The 15,086-nt window shown below is 40.9% G+C and overlaps 1 protein-coding gene across 1 annotated transcript in view; it reads right to left on the bottom strand.

Annotated features, from left to right (window-relative positions):
• Window positions 1-15,086, bottom strand: part of LOC119655578 — an 89,265-nt gene that overhangs the window by 48,206 nt on the left and 25,973 nt on the right. The gene's annotated exons all lie outside the window — the stretch shown is intronic.

Genomic DNA, 15,086 nt, shown 5'->3' on the forward strand with positions numbered 1-15,086 from the left:
CCATTAATACCCAGCACGTAATATATGCATATTATTATGTGAGAATACACAACCTTGAATTTGCCCAGAAGCGACGAATTTGAACTTTGTTAATAATAGCGCGATTTACACCAAACACGGTAAAATCATGCTGTATATTATAGTCTACATCGCTGCAATTTCATGATTCTATTTCGGAGCCTGGACACTATATAGTACCAACTTCCTGATTTTTTTTTCAGATTTTTCGGTTGAATAGTTTCTGAGAATGTGTCCCTTCAAGAAATGATCGTTTTTGGCCCCCGCACCTGCCACTTTCCAAAAATGTCTAAACTAAAACTTTCTATTTGATACCCCACATGAATATATTTGGTGAAAAAAAATTACAATCTCGTTTCCATGTATGGGCCCGCCTCTTAAATTCAACGTAGAATGATACAACTAACTGGATGTGAGCGTTCACAGTTCCAACCTTCCCACTAAATTTGGTGTCAATCGCTATAACCATGTCTTTTTCGGTAAACCAGCCTGGTCTTCTTTCCTTTTTAACTTTATATTATATTTGTATCACTTCTGCAATATATCTTTTTATTTTATATCTTGTGGATGGAAAATATCAGTTCGCTAGTAATATCTCCACAATGTGTGGCCAAATTTTACCTTTTACTACTATATGTCTTCTCCTGAAAAGCATTGTATCCGCTTAAATTTAGATCGTACCACCATATTTGCTGTAAGTTTACCTGAAAAGAGAGAAAAAATGGTTATTCATTTTGCTAAGGCTTTGTATAAAATAAACTGTTTGTCTATTTGCCCTTCTATCTTGCTGTTCGTCTATCAGTCTATCTGGTACAAGCAATTTTCTCGAAGACAGTTTCGTCTAACACAAAATTTTCTTGGGATATTGGAAGTATAAACTGGCATGAATGACATCATATTATGTTGACTTTAAGGGGGCACCCTACATCTGCGGAAAGGGGATGTAAAAATTTTGTTTTCCGGCTAGAGTCATGTGTCGTTTAAAATTAATAGTCCTAACCAGTACTTTATGAGGAAAATATTATTTCTGACCCCCTACGAGGGGGGAAATTCCAGATAGGTCAGGGATGAAAGCAGGAACCAGGAGGCCCATCATTAGTTATGCTAGTGCGGTCAAGGGAATTTGACTGACCACGCTGTCGAAAACATTTTTTGAGCAAATACTTACTCGTGAGGAGCAATAAGTGATCGAGCCTCTCATGTGGTGACAACGTCAACATCAAAAACCAACCAACCAACAACATCAAGTCGCACTGGCCAAATGGAAGAGAATAAAGAATAAACTTTGAGACCGTTGATAATTTCTCTTATCTAGGTAGAAAATCACAACCGATAACAGCTACGATGATGAAATCCGCGCATGATTGTTGGCAGCCAACGGAGCCTATTTCAGCTTACAAAAACTATTCAGCACGAAACGCCTCACCGTAGGGTCAAAGTTCGTACTGTATAAGACTATGATCTTGCCAGTACTCATGTATTCCTCGGAGGCTTGGGTTCTTAGCAAGAAAAATTGAGAACTCTTGGCCGCGTTCGAGAGAAGAATCCTCCGAAGAATTTTGGCCCCCTACATGAGGATGGACGATTCCGTAGCCTACATAACGACGAAATCTCTGAGCGATACCAACACCGTCAGGTTGTGGATAAAATCCGGCTCAATAGGTTACGGTGGGCGGCCTACTTAATCCGTATGGATGAGGATGATCCAGCGCGGAAAGTCTATAAGGGCAACATCTATGGTAGAAAAAGAAGACGAGGCAGATACTGCCTGAGATGGAGCGATGGCCTAGGTCAGGACGGCAGACAGCTTTTAGGGATACCGATTTGGTGGACCTCGGCGCAAAACCGGAATGTCTGCAGTTCCTTATTAAAGCAGCCCTAGACCGGATACCGGTTGTTGCGCCGTTGATGATGATGATGATTCCCAAACTGCAATTTTACAGTCTGAGGATTTGCAACATACAGGATTAAATTTTGTTTTATTTATAAATATAATTCTACAATCATTTTTGTATTAATATTTCATCTTCGTATCAATAACGCACGCAACGAGCGCAATGCTGACCACATTGCCTCCTAGTGTACCGTTACGGTCTTGAATGAAGTGCTCTAACACACTTCAAGGCCCTGATCCAACATGGATTGTTGCGCCAACGATTATTATTATTATCAATAAAATTATTTTAACTTGCTATTCCCTAGGGGTTCGGAATAGGAATGGGCGGGACCACAATGTGTCCTTAGAACCCTGACAGGATCTTATCAATGTTGAATGTTTCAACTGCTCGTCACTTACTTGCTTAGAATCCTTATTAGATTTAGTGTAAAACAAAACCTGTCTGTCCGTCCATCTGTCTGTCTGGCACATGCATTTTTCTTATTTACAGCAGTTGATACCAAATTTGGTGGAATATAAGGGGGGGGTCCCATACATGCAAAAGGAGGGTGAAATTTTTTTTCCGTATATAGCCATGTGAAGTATCAAAGAAAGGCCTCAATTAGTTCTTTCGGAAGCCGGTGTTATTTTTGACATTTGTTGGAAAGGTGGGTAGTGTGGGGGGCCGAAGGTGATCATTTATTTAACGGATCCATTCTCACAAACTACCCAACCCAAAAGTCTGAAGAAAAAAAATATTCTCACATAATATATGCATATATTGTGTGTTACGTACTAATGCTTTCGGTTTCCCGACTTGTTTCGAATAATGAGTTTTTGTTAGTTAAAAAACTCTCAGTGAATAGCATTATCTAAATCATAGGGGGTAAATATAGATACGCATTGTCCCCAGACCTTCTTATCGACAGACCAGAAAACTATTTCGCTTTTTTTTGTTTAGGGATTGAGGAGTCCTAAGTCCGCATCTACTTGTTGTCGGACCGGACCAAATGGAAAGCAACTTACTCCCCCTCTTTATGGTTCAAGGATTCCTATTTTTGGGTTTAACACCCAAAGTTCAAAAAACACAAGAGGCACGAAGACGGCTACGATTTCGTATCAGGGCAGAGGTAACTCATCAGATGCTATTTCACCTTCGCCCTAGGAGCAGTGTGGGAGAAGCAGCTATCAAGTACTATATGCTCCCTTTCATAATTCCCAAAATACGACAAGGATGTGAATTATATTCAATGTAAATCCGCTCACAGTTTGGACCAAAGTTTAGCTTGAGCTAGATAATAATTGTTTAAGGATTGAGGAGCCCTAATTCCGCATGCACTTGATGTCGGACCAGACCAAACGGAGAGCAACTTACTTCCACTCTTTATGGTCTATGGACTCCTCTTTTTGGGTTTCACACACAAAGTTCAAAAAAACAAAACAGGGACGAAGACGCCTACGGTTTCGTACCAGCGCAAAGGAAACTCATTAGACGTGGCCTCACCTCAATCGCTAAGCAAACATTATCTAGTTTCGGCTAAGCTTTGGTCTGAACTGTGGGCGTTGAATATTATTCGCATCCTTGTCGTGTTTTGTCCGGATAGCTGAGTGGTTAGAGCGCAAGGCTGTCGTACGGAAGGTCGCGGTTCAAATCTCGCTGGTGGCAGTGGAATTTGTATCGTGATTTGACGTCGGATACCAGTCGACTCAGCTGTGAATGAGTACCTGAGTCAAATCAGGGTAATAATCTCGGGCGAGCGCAATGCTGACCACATTGCCTCCTAGTGTACCGTTACGGTCTTGAATGAAGTGCTCTAACACACTTCAAGGCCCTGATCCAACATGGATTGTTGCGCCAACGATTATTATTATTATTATTGTCGTGTTTTGGGAATTATAAAAGGGATCGTATAACATCTGCTGGACGCTTCAGTCTTCGCGTCTGATGAGTTGCCTCTGGCCTGGTGCGAAAGCGTAGCCGACTCGTCCCTCTTTTGTATTTCGCTTTATTTCCGCAACGTCAAATAAAGCTACACCCACCCCCGATTTTAGTCACGTGCACTGAATCGTATATCTCCACTTCATTAGATGTGTATGGTGCAATCCATCTAATATTTCTTCTATCTTTGGACAACTGGGTTCAGTTAGAGGGAAATACAACTTGGCAGTGGAAAATTCTAGGAGGCTAACACTTTCTAGTGCCTAATTGTTGGAAATTACTTTTGTCCAGATTTCTAATCAAACAATTTCAATGAAGGCATCGTTAATATAAAATTATGCAGGTTCATGGATGTTCTGAGGACTGTGGAAGTCTCTCATAATTCAACTGGTCGTTAAATTCATATTTGTTTACATTTAAATGATAATTAATTGAGCATGAAATATGGCAAAGGTTATAATAATAATTTAACTTTTTCTTTTTTCGTGTCTTTGAAGTTATTGCGATCCCTGATCCCCATCGCATTATGCGCCATTGGAATGATACTTCATAGGTGTCTCCCAGCATTATTATTTTCCATTTTTCACTTTTGATTTTATCTAAGAAGTGTATCTTTTTTGTCATCTGTTTACCCTTCTCTTTGTTTCTCCGCCAATCTTCCATTGTTACTACTTTCGTTAGATACATCCAAGTAATGCAATCCTCCACACAATTCATTGGCGTTCAGAGGCAGTTGATCGTGACATGTCTTCCTCTTGGCCGTCGCATCATCTAAGATCTTGGTAACCCACCCAAGTAATTGTTACTCTCCGAAAGGCATAAACTAATTACAGGTAGGTATTGTGTACAGAAATGCTATAGGCCAAAATCCCAGCGCGCAGCCTCACAACAGGTACTCAAGTTGTATAATGGAGGTGAATTGGTTGGTGATCGTGGCCGCCTGGCAGGTTGACACGATCAGCTCGCGATTCGCGGTCTCCGATTGCATGAACCAGAGGAGGGTACCACCAGCCTTTACCTCTTTAAGGCCTCGATGGGATGGAAGGTTTGTCGTGGCGATAGTTAGTCACAAAAAAAAAATACCTAATTCATTTGATGGGAATTCGTCCAGCACGATCGGAGGTAAAGTGATGGACAACAGCGAATGCCATCGCGTATTGTCGTGATCGTGGTGTGACCAAAGACGCTAACTACAGACTAACAACAACAATTGCAATGGCCACGAAAATATCCCAAAGTCAGTAAGCTTTTTTTGGAAGAAAACGATAAGAATCGTCAAGCGTTTCCCATTGAGCTCCACCGGCAAGGTGATTGTTGGTTAATGCACGATCAAACGGCCATTTAATGTTGTAAAATGTCTCGTTTAGCTTTATCTGCACGCATCCACGCTATTTCTGATGTGAGTGTGTTCTCTTATGTAATTTGGCTGCCGAAAGCACTTTTTTTTTGTTCCAGATATAAGAAAATTCCAATTTTTGGGTGTTGCAATATGAGACTAGAAAATTGATATTTGACCTACATTTTTTGTGTAAATTTTTTTTTCTGAATTCTATACATGTGCTAACAAGAAATTAATGTAGTTTGGACTTGAATTTTACAATCTTATTAAAGGTAAAAGACATAGAAGCCAGGATGAAAAAGTAACCATGGAAACTTAGTAGTCCTTGGATGTCTGATACTTCTTTTGTACTTTAGGATTTTGCATTAAACATACCCCTCCTTCGTAGTTACTCAGTGCCTGGTTGCTCTTTCTCTGACTGTGGCACAAACTTCAAACAACTTGTCCGAGAATACTGATGAATACTGGAGCCGGTGTCACTAGTGCTCTGGCCTCTGGTGCGTGTGAAGTTGTCAGCCACGTTCCAAAAGTTACAATACCTGGCTGCCCTCGAAAACGAGTTGGTGGATCTATGAATTTAAGTCACTGTTGTTGACTACGAGCGGGGTGACCTTCGTCCCTGTACGCCTTGACAAAAGGGTATTCCACTATGGCACTGATGGGTTAGAGAGGGGCTGCCGCAAATACCAACGACTTCGCCACAGTAGTGTCACAGTCATAGGCATCTCGATGATCTTTCGAAGGATGTTAAGGGTGGGGTTCTCATCCACAATGATACGATGAGTCTTGAATGCATTAGGAAACACATCGAAAGCTTGATTGGCGGAGAGTGGGCGGCTTTTGACTGCGTGTAGAGGAAGTGGTGCCTAGCACTGCCAACCAGAGGATACGTTATGCACCACTTTGGCAACAACTGTATTAAAAGCGGTGGAAATGAATATGAAAACCTACGCGGAAATACGCTCGATAGCGCGCTTTTGCTAGGTTCTGTAGAGATCCTTTCGCTTTGAGTAACTTTAAAAAGGTTTTTCAACTCTTTTTTTCGGGTTGGGCCCTCTTTTTTTTCAATAACTTTTTTAGTTAGGTAGATCATTGGTTACCTTCTGTCTAACCCAAATTTGTTTCTGAACTTTGTTTCCACTTTTTTCTTTTGACGTGTATTGGGCCGCCCTGTCTTCTTTTTCTGTTTTTCTCTTTCACTTCTATCGAAGTTCCATTTATCAAATATTGTTCTGGAATTCGGTCCTCCTTACATACCAAATTGTGACTGTCTCATACTGAGGTCAGCTTGAAGGAACCTCATTCGCTCCTTTGCATCACAATAAATCTTCTTCAATTCTCCTTCCTGTAGGCATCCTTTATTACCATGTGTATTTTATTCACTGTTAGCTTCTTAGCAGCAAAATTGCGTAAAGGAATCCAATTTATAATATAGAGGTGCCCTTCGTGGTGGCTGACGAACTCCTTCTTTGTCTGGTCGTTCGAATGTTTTCCGGTAGTTAGGCAAAACCGGCCGCTCTGTGAAGTGTAGCACAATTACCACTGCAGCGTACGATTATGGCTTTTATATCTAAGGGAGGAGTGAGACCTGGCGAGCTTTGAATCTCAAAGCCAGTTCACAAAGGAGTTCACGAAAGATAACAACTCGTTTACTTTCTCTCCAGTCACCGAAGAGCGCTTTACCTGCTGTCTATTTCCTGGCTTCGGTTAGAGTTGAACCAGTGCAATGAAAGTGCATGAGGGTCTCTCCTTTCTCACAACTTTGCCAGTGCGTATTATAAGGTATACCGAGTAAAACGGCATGGGTAACTATCAGCACAGATTCTACGGTTATGTAACCATTCACAAATGTCTGATTCATAAACTTTTGTGTCTGAGTTATATAGTAGGGTGGTGAAATCTTTAAATCAAGGAGTCAGTGTGCTTCATTTGAAGTCAGCAACCGAAAAGTTATGCAATTAGATTCCGCTTCGCATTACCATGATTGGTATACAGACTGCGCTCGGCCAGCAAGTAGTCAAGAGTGATACCCTTTCTTCAGTCCAGCTCGTTGACCAATTCGTTCAGAATTATAGGAAGAATTCTGCATCCGGCAACCCAGGGAAAAGAGGCATTGAGCGAACCTATCGTTATATGTTTAATCTGCGATTTAACTTTCCATTCAGGATCAAATCAAGATACTTTGCATTGGTAGAAAGTGACAGTATCCGTACCTACAGCCGCGGATGATGAAATTCGGGTATCATCACCTTAGTCGTTAATAGCATCAGATCAGTTTTGGTTAACTTTATACCAAGCTTGCATCGGGTGATCCACTTTTTCCAGCGTTCCATCGAAAATCTGGTTGATAACGGTGAAGAATATCCTTGAGACTTATATCATTAAGTCGCTGAGATACGCTGCACTTTCAACTCCACACTACTCGAGTTTTCTTATCGTTTCTTCCACGACTATTAGCGGGAGTATCTGAAGGAAGGCTTGGTGACCCTTTGCTCGCGGTCCTGATTAAGTGATCTCCTACCAGATCTGATTGGATTATCTTGGTTCTTAGTGTCGGTACCACCCAATGCGTTAGAAAGGTCTCTAATCCAAGTAGCATGGTTGAATGCTACTTCTAATCGAGAAACGTAACGTTCATTTCATAGTATTAATTGCTTTTTGAAAAGCAGTCTCCGTAGATTTTCCTTTGAGGTAGGTGTGTTGGGAGTTGCGAAGAGACAATCTTTTCATAGTTGCTCTTACATGGATATCTAAGTCAAGCTTTTCAACAAAAATATCAACCTGAAATCCTTTGTGGGCCCATGTTCATATCTGGCCGTCTACGAATTGGAAGCTACCCGTACATGCCTCCAAGTACAATACAACTCCAATGGATTTCCAGAAGCCATCTTACTCTGATGCTTTGCGAAGCCAGTATGTTAGTTGTAGTACTACGATAAGTTGCAGATTCGTTTTTTAATCCTTTTCGTAGCATAATGTGATTCTTCTACTTGGTTTTGGAGTACCACCAGTGTCAGGAGTGTAAAAAACAGGCCCCGCGAGATCTAATATTCCTACAGAAAAAAGTCAAGTGAATAACAATTGAGCCGTGGCCAATAGCACTGTCCGTGACCGAGCATTTCCCTCACCTATCAACGAATTGGTGGTTGGAACAAAGGGTAATGCGTTGGTTGATAGCTTGTTGGCCTAGGTAGTAGGATTGTTATTGTGGAGAAACCTGTGGTCTGGTTTACTGCAGGTACGACATCTCGAAGCAGATGAACATTTTCTGAGCACGTGCCCTTTCTTCAGGCAATTGAAGCACAGCCTATGTTTTTTCACCGAGTCTCTCCGCTCTTCCATGTTCAATGCCTTGAATGTGTTGGATTGATTTACATAACGTGACTTTTCGCAGAAGATGCATACCTTAGTGTCCTAAAGAGTGAGTGTATCCACTTTCTGTGGTTTTTGTTGTAAGTTCAAAGCTTCCAATGTCTTGAAGCGGCTAGTCAGGAATTCCATGAGATTGTCTAAGCTGGGTACGTCTGAACCTGCTTCAATGGGTGATTCCCAGAGTTATGGGGACTCCCGATCCAATTTCTGAGTAACAGCGTATATGATAAGTATGTCCCAGTGTTCAGTACTTATTCCGATGCTACTCATATTTGCTAAAAATTCAGCTGTCACGTCCATGTTAGCCTTATGATTGAGTCACGTTCTTTCCTGGCAGGGGGCAATCTGAAGAATTTGTGCAGATAATTCCATGCAATTGCTCGTTTGTTGTCAAATCTTTTACTTAGCAGCTCCATCGTTGTCTCGTAATTGTCGTTATTGATGTCCATGTGCTGGATAACACGTGCTGCTTCTCCAACCAAATGAGTCTGGATTTTCTCGACTGCAGACAATGACTCGTTTTTGTCCACCATCGAGGTGAACAAGCCGATGAATATCCGCCACTAAGTATAGTTCCAATCGAATCTCGGGATCACTAATCGCTCAAGCTGAATCCTGTTGGCTCCTAATCCGACAGCTTCAGTGCGGTTTTCTTCGCTGTTCGTGCCGCTTTGATATCGCCTGATACCGTCTTTGAATGCTGATAGAAGATCCAAATAGTACTCCTCATGTCGTTTGAACTCATCGAGGTATGAGTGGCGTCGCTCAGAGTTGGTCGCAGTCTCGACAAGAATTAGTGGATGTTGCCCCTGACATGCCGTCCAGAGTTCCTCCAGTCGTTGGAGTGTTGCTTCAAAATAAGCAAGGCTGTGTCGCTCTGTGCTGGATTTCCTATAGTTCGTTCGCAAGCTGGCGATGCTCGGAAATTTGTCGTATTGACCAGTGGTGCTTGCTGGTAGCACCTTGTCGTCCTTTGTTTCTGGCAGAAACCACTTCTTAGTATTGTAATGCTGGAAACGACTACTTTCTCGTTCTTTTGCCGACGGAACCAAGTAACTCGTCTGCACCTAATTGGAATTATGTTAATTTGTCGACAGAGATGATGACTATTGTTTGCGTCAGAACTCGAAATTGTCTATATCCGGCTTCTTCGAAATTCCAACTGGCTAAGAGCCAAGGAGTGTGAAGTAAGCGCTAGGGCAGACTCACCTTTACTTTATTGAACACTACTTTTATACATAAACTTTCTATGAAGATTAAATTGGGCATGTTTAGGAGTTCGTGTGAACAAAAATCTTATCAAGATCGACTTAGTACCTGCCTGGAAGATCGGCTGTCCCGCTGCCATGCGTTCTCTATTCGCAATCGATAAGTGCGAAGGGGAGCGGGGGTAAGAAAATCTACTCACAAGTATAACAATGCGCCTCCCACCATCATATGAAAAGCTTTTCCGAAACAAATGTAAGTGACAGGAAAAGGTGAAGGCTCAGATATTAAAGACCTTAGGTAAGACAATGTAAACTCAAGTTTGGAGACCAGCGGTGAAGATGATAGTATTGATCACGTCCGTGAAGCCTGCCACCATCATTGTTAATAAAGTCACAGTAGTTTAATTTTCTTTTTTGTGTGAACTTTTGACATGTTAAAGCACCAGTGGGAGAGGAAGCGTCCTTTTCACAGAATCAATAAACAAAAATAATTCCGAAGGAAGTGGCAATACTGATCACCACTTTAAAAGTTGTTGGTTAGTGTTGAAAGGAAGCCTTTTAGGAACATTTTATATCATTGGAATTTTGATGGAAAGAATCGTCTGTATTTCGATCATGACAGTTAAGCGTTGCTGGAAGTGTTTAGTATTTAGAAGGGGGACCACTTACAAACTCCATTTGTACTATGAGTGAAGAAAGACTGTTTTTTTGTGATTAATCGGACAGGAACAGGAAGTGAGGACAAAGAAAAGTGATGTTCAAGTATACATATATATAAGTATAAGAAAATGGGGGCAAAGTTGAAGCCCCAAGTTTTCGGGTTGCTAGACTCTCCGAAAAATTCAAAATTAGTTACAGTTGGAAGAATACAATTCCTTAGGAAAAAAAACACTTTTTGGACGCCTAATTCGCTATATTAATATTATCTGACCCACCCTGGAATATATCTATAAGATAACCACTGTATCTGGGTTAGCGACAAAAAGTCACTTGTGATTTTATTGTTTATTTACTCAATAAATTTTCGACCTTGATGTCTAAAAAACTCAACTTTGTAACATCTAAAATGGAAGACTACTGTCGCGATGAAACTTTCCCAACAATAAAATACCCAATAATAATAATGGCAATCAAAGCACCCAATAAATATTTAACACTCAATAATTGAACATGATCGTATGCTAATGACACCATCAAATATTTGTTAAATGCGTACACCATGAAAGGATTGCTAAAATTATATGCCGGAGCAGGTGACAAAAATTAACCTTTTCAAGACCATTTTTCAGGTTTTTGGAGAAAACTAATTTAATTCACAAGTGCTGAAAACAGTGTGTACGAGTATTTATAAACCGTGAGTGAATCCAAATAGACGGGAAAGGCTCATGTGGGATTAAATATAAACATATCAATTAACACCTATACATAGGCATTGGAAATGCATTTGAGACTTCCATTTAATACCTCCTAGTTTGGTTTGTGTAGTTGAACATTTTGGCTCTCCACTTTGCGGCTGGTGTTATTGGTAATACAAGAATAAAGATTGTCAACATTTTTCATGGGTGCTCGCTTCTCGGTCTAATCCATAAGATTATTTTCATCATGATAATGCCATACTTGAAAAAGTCTTCAAAATGTTGATGCCTTTCCTAAAATCTAAAAACTGATGGAGTGCTTCAAACTCAACTGCAACTCTTAACTTCAACGGAGGAACACATATTCAAAGCCAAGGAACAACTAGACACATTGAGGATGCATGAGAAGAAAAGATCCATATAAACGGAACAGTAGTTACTATTAATTTCAGTACCTCAATCGAGTTTCTGATGAGTAGAGGGAAAGTCACTGGCGACTTTACAGATCCATCCTGCGCATGTTGCGGTATAAAATGTCACATAAAATACCCAAAATTCCAACATGGTGTCTTTTCAGGCTGTTTTTTAATCACCGAATCAATTTGCTCCTATGATTTGTATTTTTCCCGTGTAAGTGACCGAAGAAGGTCGAATATGTGCAATTATTTTCTCCCACCATACAAATTCAAGCAATGCGCTGGGAGGTGAATCTCCTGACTGCACAACTCTTGCGACATCATATTCTGTCGTTTCGTACTTTAGTTCCTCCATTGCTACCTAACGAAAGGATATACCTCTCAACTGCGCTACTCAGTATAAACTACTCATTCCGAGGTAGTAAGATTCACTACATGGCGTAGCTAGCTAGGAGTTCTTTCTCCATGTTTTAATACTATGTTCCTTAACTTTGACTTTCTTCCTGAAACTTGGGTAAGCTGTCCAGTATAAGCACCTAGATACTTTGGTGTAACAAAACAGACATCTTACTTTCATTAGGGGGGATAGCCATAACGATGTCATTTGATGCGTAAATGGTTGTCATGACGTGGATAGCGAGACAACGTGCGTTCGTCGTTGTTTTAAAATAACATGGAATGGCTGGATTGGGTAGGGCGAAACTTTTGTATTTTCCAATGAAACCTGCTAGTAGGACTGTAGAAGATTTTTGAGATATGACCGTCATATCTAACCATATCAGATACCTGCACGACGTTTAGAAAAGCATGCTAGCAATATTATTTTATTTTTCCCTCTTAAACTTTTCTGGAAACCATTTAATCACTTTTTTACACTGAAAACCTACTTCGATATAAGGATCGAGGGGCTCCTAAGTTTGCATCCAGTTGATGACGAACGGGACCGATTTAGAGAAAACGCTTTCTCTTTCTCCGCTCTCCCAAATAGGACCCTGTAATTGCTTTCAACTATGCCGCTCCCAGGGCAAAAGTTAGGCTGCTTCTAGTTAATTGCCATTGCCTTGGATCTTCTGGATACCTCTGCAACTTATATATAATCCTAGTCGAGGAATGGGTAGCTGTCTCGGGACGAAATCTTGATGCATTCCTGTGGATAGCTGCATCATAGAAATTTTCAAAAGAATGAGTACAGATTTGAAGGTCTAAAGGCAGTTTGTTGTTTGGATTGATTGATGTTTACCCTGATTTGGTGTCATAATAATTTGAGACCATTTCTTGTTCCTTGGAAGGTCCCAAGTTTGACTATTCTGTTGAACATGGATTATTACATGATGGGCTGAAGGGGATTTTTGATCACTTTATTTACGACCAAATCGACACGTAATAGGAAAAACTTTAGCTGGCTGAGTAACTTCAAAGTCAAAATTTTTGGTAATTTCCCCCTGAAGGTTACGTCAAAACGCCCTTCTTGCATTCTAATGAAAGGATGAATTTTTTTTTCAGGATTGCCGCCGAACTATTCGGCACTCCAAGGAAACAAGTTTGAAGTCGAAATGAGGGACCAACTTTTAGGAAGATATTTGAAGATATCTCCGTTTTTTGTATCAGCTCTGTTGCAGTTTTTTCCGTGGTGGCTTTTAATATTTTTTTTTTTAATTTATTTTATTTTGTTTATTTATTTTATTTTATTTCCGAGTTACCACAATCTCGGCAGATGCCGGATTTTACCTAATACTAGCACTAGGTGCTAGGCATTTAGGCTCGGACGATCCTACCTAGTTAGAAACTAAAGGGGCGCTGGTGGTGGTGGCCGGTGGTAGGTCAGTGGGAGAATCCGTCGAGTACACCCCGCAACATCGAGCACGTATGCAGAATGATGTACTTCTGCATGGTTTGAACCAGACTGTGCGAAAGTCCTAGGACATAAAGGGAAGCGGTGAGTGATTTAGGTACAATACCTGTAGCTGACAATATTATTGGAACTACAACCACCCGCTCGAAACGCCAAATTTCTTTGATTTCCCGAGCCAATGGCTCATAGTTCACCTTCTTCTCCACGTATTTCCGTTCAATGTTGCTATTATGGGGGATACCGCCCCACGACTAGCGGTTTCGACGCCGTGCTGTCCATAACGGCAGCCCGAACCAGTCACCAAGTCAGACGACTCCTGCCAGTTATCCGTACCGGCCAATAAATTCCTTCTTTTTCTCATAGATGGATTTGCATTTTATACCTAACTGCCAGCTGTGGGGATAGCTTTCTCAGTGAGTAATCCGCAAGACTACAGAGTTCCTGCACTTTCCTCACCTACCTCCTGAGACGCTGAGATGGCGTACAGCCATTCAGACTGAAGCTATCCATCTCTCCTCCTTTCACAACCGGGCTTGGGACCCTGAGGTAACAAAATTCACTGTATGGCGTAGCTAGTTAGAAGTTCTTTCTCCATATGTTAAGAATATGCTGATTCTCTTTGACTTTTTGCCTGAAATTTGTGTAAGTTGTCTGAGCACCATAGTGTTATCATTATCTATGATACGCTACCTAGATACTTTGGCATGACCCAATTTCGAATTATCGGTCATAGAGTGGATCAAAACAAAGTACCTATTTTTGAATGACTAAGATACGCAAGTGATTAGGATGGATAGCCACAACGATGCCATTTGATGCGTAAATAGTTGTCATACCGTGGACACCGAGACAATGTGCGTTCATTGTCATCGTTTTAAAATAAAGTGGAATACATGGAATGATTGGTTTTGCTAGTAGGACTCTAGAAGATTTTTGAGATAGGACCACCATGTCTAACCAAACACCTATCCGACGTTTAAAAAAACATGCAAGCAATATTATTTTCTTTTTTTCCTTTTAAGCTTTTCTGGGAACCACTTGATCCCTTCTTCAGTGTAAAGTCTACTTCGATTTAAGGATGGAAGGGCTCCTAAATCTGCATCCAGTTGATGACGGACCGGACCGATTACAGAGAAACGCTCCCTCCTCCTTCGTGCTTCCAAATAAGACCTTGTAATGGTTTTGAAACACACCGCTCCCAATGCAGAGGTGAGGTAGCTTCTAATTAATTGCGTTTGCCTTGGACCAAACCATCGATCTCCCTTCCTTTTGAAGGTTTTATCGAGAAGAAAACCATATTAATATCGGCTGTCTGTCTGTCTCTTGCACGCAGTTTTTTCAGAAACGATTGCACCTATTGATATGAAATTTGGTAGAAAGTTTGGAGCTATGTACGTCGTCGTCGTCTCCAACCTGCAATGAATTTAGTTGGTGGTCCGCATATATACCTCGGGCAGGGTTGAATATTTTTTTATCGCCGAATTTAGCCGTGTGGGGTATCAAATAAAACATCTCGATTGGTACTTTCTGAAGCAGGTATTCATTTCGACATTGAATATGATAGCTGACAGAGAATGGCAAGGAATCCGACAAAATTGGGAAACTAGTCGATTTGGCCATTTAAGTAGTTCTCTGTCTTCTAGACCATCAAATAAATTCACATCTCTTCAGAGGGAGATGTAACTTGTCATTTACAAAACAATAATAAAAC

Source organism: Hermetia illucens, chromosome 4 (assembly GCF_905115235.1).
Source record: "Hermetia illucens chromosome 4, iHerIll2.2.curated.20191125, whole genome shotgun sequence".
Taxonomy (NCBI): Eukaryota; Metazoa; Arthropoda; class Insecta; order Diptera; family Stratiomyidae; genus Hermetia; species Hermetia illucens.